Here is a 9,775-nt window from a genome sequence, read left to right on the forward strand (position 1 = left end):
CCGTTCTGTTATCTAGCTCGGTAATAATTGAATAATTATAGACGTTATCAAGGTTTTGAACGTCATCTTGACGGGTAGGCAACTCCGTCAGAATTTGTAGTGTTTCTATGGGAATCCGATGGCAAATGAATTATGAACTACTTGTGAATCGTTAAGTTAAGATCTTGGGCAAAGGATTGTATTCTCTAAATTTGACGGATGTGGCTGTGCAAGAAAACATCAAGTTCCATTTTAAATTTTCTATATTTTTTCAAAAGATTTACGTTCGGTTTACGTTGTTCGTGGAAAAATTACGGCAAATGTATATGCTTTGCTATGGTGGGTTGACGTTGTTCGTGGAAAAATTACGGCAAATGTATATGCTTTGCTATGTTCGTAAGTTTATTTTCTCTAAGGATAAATAAAAACAACTTCAAACAAATGTAACCTTTTTGGAGTCAACAATAAATCTTTTGTCAGTTACAGTTCATCTTGTAATCACACTAAAACTATAACCCACTTTTGTGTAAAAAGACCATTCCTGTCACCAGACAGACTTCAGTAGTAGACTGAATGACCTTCTAGCTATAAGTAACTCTTCCGTGGACGTTAGTTACAATTCCACATACAAATATGTTTTAGCATCAGCTAACCCTGCCTGCACATAACGTCACTATTTGGTCAATACTTGCTGAATTACATGTAGTTTAAATTCATTTCATCAGTGCTTCATGTACATACCTGTGTACATAACTAAGTTCTGCAGCGCTATAACGTTTAAAACATGCTATCCTTATCTATTTGGGTTGTGAAATATTTCAGGGGTATACAACATAACATATTTTGCCATTTTTCTCTTTTTTGTATCTTTTACTTCTTTCAAAGTTTTAACTTTCTTCTTATTTGTTAATGTCATTTACAATACTATACTGCTGAATAACTTTTCCAATGGTGTAGCATACATGGTCAGTATTATATTTAGGAAAGAAGACTATTTGTCTGAGGGCTTTATAGGTTAAGGCAATTGAAACCCAGCCACCTCCAATGGTCATCTCACGATTTCATATAAAAAGGTTCGGTTGTAACATTTAAATTCACCCTGGATATCATAAAGGAGATTCATAGGATTTTTGGACAAAATATAGGAGTTTTAAAAAGGATTTTCATACCCCACACAGATGCTGTGTTAGTTGAAAAACAATTTAATAAGTGTTTCAAAACAATCATACCTAAGACTGTACATGTGTTTAAAACTAAGACAATTTACAACTGCTAACAGTAGACACCAGTCACATGATCACTTATAATCTCCAAAAAACTCAAACATTTACGAGAAGTTAACATGACTTGACACATATCTCAAAAAAAATTTTTAAGCGGCCGAAATATTTACAGTATGATGTGACAAAAAGGGTTTTTAAATGGCAGAAATTGTGGAAGCTGTAACTAAGGAACTAGAACTAAATGATCCTTTTGAAGATCATGTAGGAGATCATCAAGCGACTTTGAGCTCCGAAGCTTTTAGTTTCCTTTATGGAGTGAACTCTAGCTGAGACATGGCTTGAGATTACGTTACGGCTTGATAGTATTTATTATTTTCGCGTCGGTGTATCTGCAATGTTGCTAACAATGACGTCATCACTTAATATTTCATATGCTTATGCTGAAGCATGGAAATGCCATGGACAGTTAAAATGTCCTAAAAAGGTCTGGTCTTATGGGAAACAGTTTCTACCAGCTTGTCGCACAACTTTGTTGCATTGCAAGTTGAGATGAATTGTTGCGCATACATCTATAACTGCGTCTGTTAGCAACTTGTCACACAATGAAATGCAGTGTTGCGAGTTGAGACAACACGGTTTGCAAAGTAGACTTGTGTTCTTGCACAGGCTTACCATCTTGCATGTATGTTTGTGTGGTCACAGCTTTCATAAAAATTATTCAAATTTTTTCACTAATTGCCATTGTTAGTATTTTAGTTTCCTAAAAATTATATTTGTTATAAAATGACATACTGTAGAAATATGTTTGCATTTTTTAAGGCAACATCTTCGTTTAACTTTTCTCACAGCATTGCTGCATTATAAATTGCAAAGTGTTGTGCGTATTACTTCCCAATTTGAAAGTTACAGCAACATATTGCACAATGTAGGCGCGAGTTTGAGCTGAGTGAGCTGAGACGAGATGAGATTAGTTTCCTGTAAGTAACTTAGTCTACCCGACTAGTGTGTTAAAGGGTTCATAGTTTCTGGCAGTGTAAAGGGTTCGGCTGGAGATTAGCTCAGAGCTCAGTACTCCGGTTGTGGATGGGCCAGCGAGTGATTGACTAGGCAGTCTCATGAGGAATAAAGTAGATGTGGATTTATTGGTTTGACATAGTATGTTACTCAAATTTTTCTTTACCTTCTCAGGGCTCGAGACAATGTAGGCGCGAGTGGAGACCTTGGTGGTCAATAACCTTGCAAATGCTGCTCATTCATCCACCTGCATGTTTTTCTGCCACTATGAAAGGCACTTGGCATATATGATTCTAAGAAACACTCCTTTAAACGTTTTAAGCCTTCACTTCGAAAAAAAGTAGCAATGTTCCGTTCTGTTAAAAAGGAGAAGCCACGAGCCAAGCGGCCCACACTGCCGGAGCTTATCCAGGTTTCCGTAGCATTAAGCAGCTAGGAATTGATATTTCTACTCCCCCTTGAATGGGATGCTAGTCCATTGCAGGGTTCCCCCAGCATTATGTCGCCGGAACCCATTTATGCACCTGGGTGGAGTGAGGCACTATGAGAGCAAAGTGTCTTGCCCAAGAACACAACACAAGTGACCCCGGCCGGGGCTCGAACTCGGACCACTTGATCCGGAATCCGGCGCTCTAACCATTAGGCCACCGCACCTCCGTTCTGTTATCTAGCTCGGTAATAATTGAATAATTATAGACGTTATCAAGGTTTTGAACGTCATCTTGACGGGTAGGCAACTCCGTCAGAATTTGTAGTGTTTCTATGGGAATCCGATGGCAAATGAATTATGAACTACTTGTGAATCGTTAAGTTAAGATCTTGGGCAAAGGATTGTATTCTCTAAATTTGACGGATGTGGCTGTGCAAGAAAACATCAAGTTCCATTTTAAATTTTCTATATTTTTTCAAAAGATTTACGTTCGGTTTACGTTGTTCGTGGAAAAATTACGGCAAATGTATATGCTTTGCTATGGTGGGTTGACGTTGTTCGTGGAAAAATTACGGCAAATGTATATGCTTTGCTATGTTCGTAAGTTTATTTTCTCTAAGGATAAATAAAAACAACTTCAAACAAATGTAACCTTTTTGGAGTCAACAATAAATCTTTTGTCAGTTACAGTTCATCTTGTAATCACACTAAAACTATAACCCACTTTTGTGTAAAAAGACCATTCCTGTCACCAGACAGACTTCAGTAGTAGACTGAATGACCTTCTAGCTATAAGTAACTCTTCCGTGGACGTTAGTTACAATTCCACATACAAATATGTTTTAGCATCAGCTAACCCTGCCTGCACATAACGTCACTATTTGGTCAATACTTGCTGAATTACATGTAGTTTAAATTCATTTCATCAGTGCTTCATGTACATACCTGTGTACATAACTAAGTTCTGCAGCGCTATAACGTTTAAAACATGCTATCCTTATCTATTTGGGTTGTGAAATATTTCAGGGGTATACAACATAACATATTTTGCCATTTTTCTCTTTTTTGTATCTTTTACTTCTTTCAAAGTTTTAACTTTCTTCTTATTTGTTAATGTCATTTACAATACTATACTGCTGAATAACTTTTCCAATGGTGTAGCATACATGGTCAGTATTATATTTAGGAAAGAAGACTATTTGTCTGAGGGCTTTATAGGTTAAGGCAATTGAAACCCAGCCACCTCCAATGGTCATCTCACGATTTCATATAAAAAGGTTCGGTTGTAACATTTAAAGTCACCCTGGATATCATAAAGGAGATTCATAGGATTTTTGGACAAAATATAGGAGTTTTAAAAAGGATTTTCATACCCCACACAGATGCTGTGTTAGTTGAAAAACAATTTAATAAGTGTTTCAAAACAATCATACCTAAGACTGTACATGTGTTTAAAACTAAGACAATTTACAACTGCTAACAGTAGACACCAGTCACATGATCACTTATAATCTCCAAAAAACTCAAACATTTACGAGAAGTTAACATGACTTGACACATATCTCAAAAGAAATTTTTAAGCGGCCGAAATATTTACAGTATGATGTGACAAAAAGGGTTTTTAAATGGCAGAAATTGTGGAAGCTGTAACTAAGGAACTAGAACTAAATGATCCTTTTGAAGATCATGTAGGAGATCATCAAGCGACTTTGAGCTCCGAAGCTTTTAGTTTCCTTTATGGAGTGAACTCTAGCTGAGACATGGCTTGAGATACGTTACGGCTTGATAGTATTTATTATTTTCGCGTCGGTGTATCTGCAATGTTGCTAACAATGACGTCATCACTTAATATTTCATATGCTTATGCTGAAGCATGGAAATGCCATGGACAGTTAAAATGTCCTAAAAAGGTCTGGTCTTATGGGAAACAGTTTCTACCAGCTTGTCGCACAACTTTGTTGCATTGCAAGTTGAGATGAATTGTTGCGCATACATCTATAACTGCGTCTGTTAGCAACTTGTCACACAATGAAATGCAGTGTTGCGAGTTGAGACAACACGGTTTGCAAAGTAGACTTGTGTTCTTGCACAGGCTTACCATCTTGCATGTATGTTTGTGTGGTCACAGCTTTCATAAAAATTATTCAAATTTTTTCACTAATTGCCATTGTTAGTATTTTAGTTTCCTAAAAATTATATTTGTTATAAAATGACATACTGTAGAAATATGTTTGCATTTTTTAAGGCAACATCTTCGTTTAACTTTTCTCACAGCATTGCTGCATTATAAATTGCAAAGTGTTGTGCGTATTACTTCCCAATTTGAAAGTTACAGCAACATATTGCACAATGTAGGCGCGAGTTTGAGCTGAGTGAGCTGAGACGAGATGAGATTAGTTTCCTGTAAGTAACTTAGTCTACCCGACTAGTGTGTTAAAGGGTTCATAGTTTCTGGCAGTGTAAAGGGTTCGGCTGGAGATTAGCTCAGAGCTCAGTACTCCGGTTGTGGATGGGCCAGCGAGTGATTGACTAGGCAGTCTCATGAGGAATAAAGTAGATGTGGATTTATTGGTTTGACATAGTATGTTACTCAAATTTTTCTTTACCTTCTCAGGGCTCGAGACGAACAGTTGCCAACTAACCAAAGACTACTAAATTTTAGGTTTTGGCTACCAGGTTTAGCATCCCTACTAGCCATTTGGCTAGTGAAAAACTCGAAAAAATCAACTGTTCTTGATAGAAATCAATTACCTGACTAGTGAAAAATTACTTTTGGCTATAATTAAGTAAAATCTGACATGTCACTAGCCAGTAAACCAGTGAGTTAAAAAGTTAGTCTCAAGCCCTGTATTCTTGTAAATTGTTTCTTCTAGGGTGTTACTTTCTTCTTCTCTTGATTTCCAGCATTTGCCTTCCTCTACTTTCTCAGATTTACAGCAATGTGTTTTTGGCTGTTTAATAACATGCACATATTTTATTACCAAGAAATTTGACATACAGTAAAAACCTGTGAGTAAGAAACTGCATTATCCCAAGCAAACATTCAGGCTATTTGTTGCTGATAGAATTTTTAGCGACATTCAGCCTTTTCTTTGTATTAAATTTGCATCCATTTTGTTTATATTTACATGTATGTCATGGCATCAATTACATAATATTTTACATGTATGATTTTCAACATTGGGACTTACAACTGGAGTGATTAGGCTCCTAGGTGTCTAAAAGAAAACACTTTTAATCGGTTTTTTAAAAAATTAAGGGCTTAATAGTATAATTTAATAATAAATTGAAACTTGTAGTGTGCAGAATATACATATTAATATGATCAAATGCACAAAACAAAAATTGAAAACTTTGTTAAAAATACTAAAATACTTACAATATGTAAAAAAGCTATAAAAAGTATTTAAAAAGCTGAAGAGGTTCTTATAAAAGGGGTGTCTAACTGACAATTTTTTTCCTAACAGGTTCTTAAAAATAAGGTTCTTACTCTCAGGTTTTTACTGTACATCATACATCCCATTCCTCCCATATTTCCTTATTTTCCTTTTTATTTTATAGGATCCTATAAAACTCCTATAATTGGCCAAAAAGTCCTAGAATTCCTATAAATACTTCTTAAGTGATATGTAAGAAAATAAAGTTAGGAGGCCCAACAGCTCAGACCGAGTTGTATTGAGTGTACATGTACATGTATAGGCTGTTGACACCTGTGGTTTGATGTCATTCCTGGATAGTTTAATCAGACTGAGGGCAGTCTTTAAACGGTGTAAAGAATGGTCAATTCAAGACTTTGCGAGATTGTGAGACCCTTGTTTTTAAAATTCGAGATTTTACGGTTAAAACAATTTCAGAGCTCGAGGTCCATAAGGCTCCCTTACCTTATCTAACCTATTACACTTCTTGCAAAAATTTTCGGCCGTTATCTCATTGTGGAACAATTTCGGACACTGCTAAAACATAAGTGAGTACATTTACACCTACAAAACGCGAATTAGACTGAAACAACATCTTTGAAAGTACTGCACCCTCAAGATTTTATAGATTCACCGATGCAAAAAGTTGATTGACAGCATTTCCTAACTGTTTCTAGGCACAGCGTGGGAAAAAAGGAACATGCTACAATTGAAAATCGAAATAGCTAGTTGGGATGATTATGTTCATATCATACATAAATGGAATATTTTTCAAGGTTTCTGTGTGACCTGGCATGTCTGGCATATCAGTTTGCATGGAATTCAGTTTGTAATTTCCCTGCTCTCACCAGACAGTAAAAGGGCTGTGACTATTGTAGCATTAAACTCCAAAAATGGTCTATCAGATAATATTGCAAATTCAGCCTAAATATGTGTACTGCGTTCCTCACCAATCATTGGATAAAGTTTATCCAACCAGACAACAAAACATATACAACTTTATTATATAAACATCCGTGAAATAAAAGGAAATCTTTCCCACGCAAAAATCATATTGTAGTATTCTTAAAGGCCACAAAGGCCAGCAACTCGATCTCACAAAGTAGCACTGTCACATACGCACTAAGCATACCAAACACAATCCTTCGCTTGACACGTGACCACGGTTTCCCGCGCTATGAGAGTCCCGGATGTCTATACAAATGTACAACACTACATCTCCCCTTTTCTTCGCTTATGAACTCTTAGTAAAAGCTCAACAAGATAATGTCAACAATGTCCCATAAGGCAAATAGGGCACTCTTATAAATGTAACATAATCAAAATACTGTCACTGCAGAAAACTTTTGTTAACGTAGCAAATAAAAGTTTCTGTCACTACAAAATGGCAACCACCCTTAGGTGGTGACATAGTCACTGAATCTGTCCGGGGGTCGGGTAGCTCTCCCCGATCTCCTTGGTGCTATCTGTGTCTGGATTGGACTCTGGTCCTCCACTGGAACAGCGCTTGCTCTAATCTCCGGGCTGGGTGTGGGTTCTTGCCCACACATCTGCTCACACGGTACTACTGGAGGAAGGCTTGGTTCAGCTGACTCTATAGCTGGAGTCACAAATCGCTTGACATGCTGGATGTTTCGCTTGTATTCCACATCTTGAGGTGATTTTAACTGGACCTGATCCCCGTAACGTGCTGTCACCTGATATGGCTCTTTCTCGTAGTTTGGCGACAATTTGTTCTCCTTCCTCTTCTCCAGTAACACAAGATCTCCCTCTTGTATGCATTTCTCCGCTGCTTGGTGCTTCTTGTCAACATGGTCTGCACCGATTTGCTTTTTCTCTGCATCATGATCTCTGGCTTGCTGATATCCCAGATTCTCAGGTTCCTCCAAATCAGCAACTTCTGGCAATTTAGTGGACATTTTTCTCCCATACAATAATTCTGCTGGGCTTTTGCCAGTCGTTACATGCGGAGTGGAACGATAAGCCAGGAGGAACTTGTTCAACTCTATTCTCCAGTCTCTCTCCTCGGCATGGGCAACTCTCATTGCTTTTAAAAGGGAACGATTTTGCCTCTCGACTTCCCCATTTGCTCTTGGCCATAGTGGGGTGGTCAACCTATGCTTGATGCCCATTTCCTCCAAGTATCCTTCCATTTCTGCGGACACCAGGTTGGCTCCGTTGTCGGTTCTCAAGGTACTAGGTACCCCATATCTAGAGAACTGTTTATCTAAACACTTGATAATCACTCCAGAAGTAGTGGATTTAATTACATCGACTTCCACCCATCGGCTGAAGTAGTCCACTAGGACCAGCAAATACTCTCTCGTTGGCATGGGCCCAAGTAAGTCCAGTGCTACATCCTGCCACGGCCTCTCTGGCATCCTGGTTGTTTTCACTGGTGGCGTGATGGTCTCCTTTGTGACCAATTGACACCCATAACACTCTCGGCACTTCTGATCCGCATCCTTATCAACACCCGGCCACCACACCTTAGACCTCAGCCTCTCCTTCATTTTGACTATCCCCTGGTGACCCTCGTGTGCAAGCTCCACAACTCTCTGCCTCAGCGCCTTGGGTATCACAATCCTCGTTCCACGCAGGATAATTTGCCCAATGAAAGTCAGTTCGTTACGCACCATCACAAATGGCCTCGGACACTTCTCCCAGTTTCCGCTGATGAGGCAGTTACGCACTGCTTGCAGCTCTTCATCCTCTGCTGAGGCACGCTCTATCTCTTGAATTTTGACTGCTACGGGGACTGCTTGAAGGGCAACCATCCGAACATGCACATCGTCATAACGACACTTCTCTGATGCAGGGATCATTGTCAAACGTGACGGGGCATCTGCAATATTATCTCTTGATGCAACACAACACACCTTATAATCATAAGGCTGCAGTCTCAACACCCAGCGCTCGATACGCGCGGATGGTTTGGATCCTCTGGAGTAGATCACCTTCAGGGCCTCGTGATCTGTAACCAAATCAAAGGTTTGCAACCCGTACAGGTATAAGTTGAACCGCTCACATGCCCACACTTGTGCCAACGCCTCCTTTTCCGTCTGACTGTACCTCCTCTCTACACTGCTCAGACCCCTGCTGGCGTAACAAACAGCTCGACCCACACCCTTCTTTTCCTGTACTAACACTGCACCAAGGCCCACGGGACTCGCATCAGCTATCACTCGAGTGTGTGCATCTTTGTCGAAATAGGCTAGAACAGGTGCACTGGCTAACTGCTGTTTCAGTTTCTGAAACGCCTTTTCCTGCTCACTGCCCCATACAAAGGGTACTCCCTGCCTGGAAATTGCCCGTAGAGGCTCTGCGATGGTCGCAAAGTTGGGAATAAAACGCACACTGCAGCCAACCATCCCCAGAAAGCTTCTAACCTCTGTTGGCGTGGCTGGGCGGCTGGACTCAAGCACAGCACGTACTCTCTCTTCAGTGGGACCAATCCCGTACTTCGATACCAGTAGTCCCATGAAAACCACCTTGTCCATTCGGAACTGGCATTTCTCTGCATTGAGGGTGAGGTTCTTCTCCTCCAATCTCTGCATCAATCTATGGAGATTCCCGTCATGCTTCTCATCGTTCTTGCCATGTACTATCAAGTCATCCGCAATATTCTGAACTCCGCCAACATCTGATATCACTTGCGTAACTATCTGCTGGTACTTTTCGGGTGCAGAGTTTACCCCGAAGCTCAATCTCTT

The sequence above is a fragment of the Oculina patagonica genome, chromosome 7, assembly GCF_052425735.1.
Source record: "Oculina patagonica isolate OP01 chromosome 7, crgOcupat, whole genome shotgun sequence".
NCBI lineage: Eukaryota > Metazoa > Cnidaria > Anthozoa > Scleractinia > Oculinidae > Oculina > Oculina patagonica.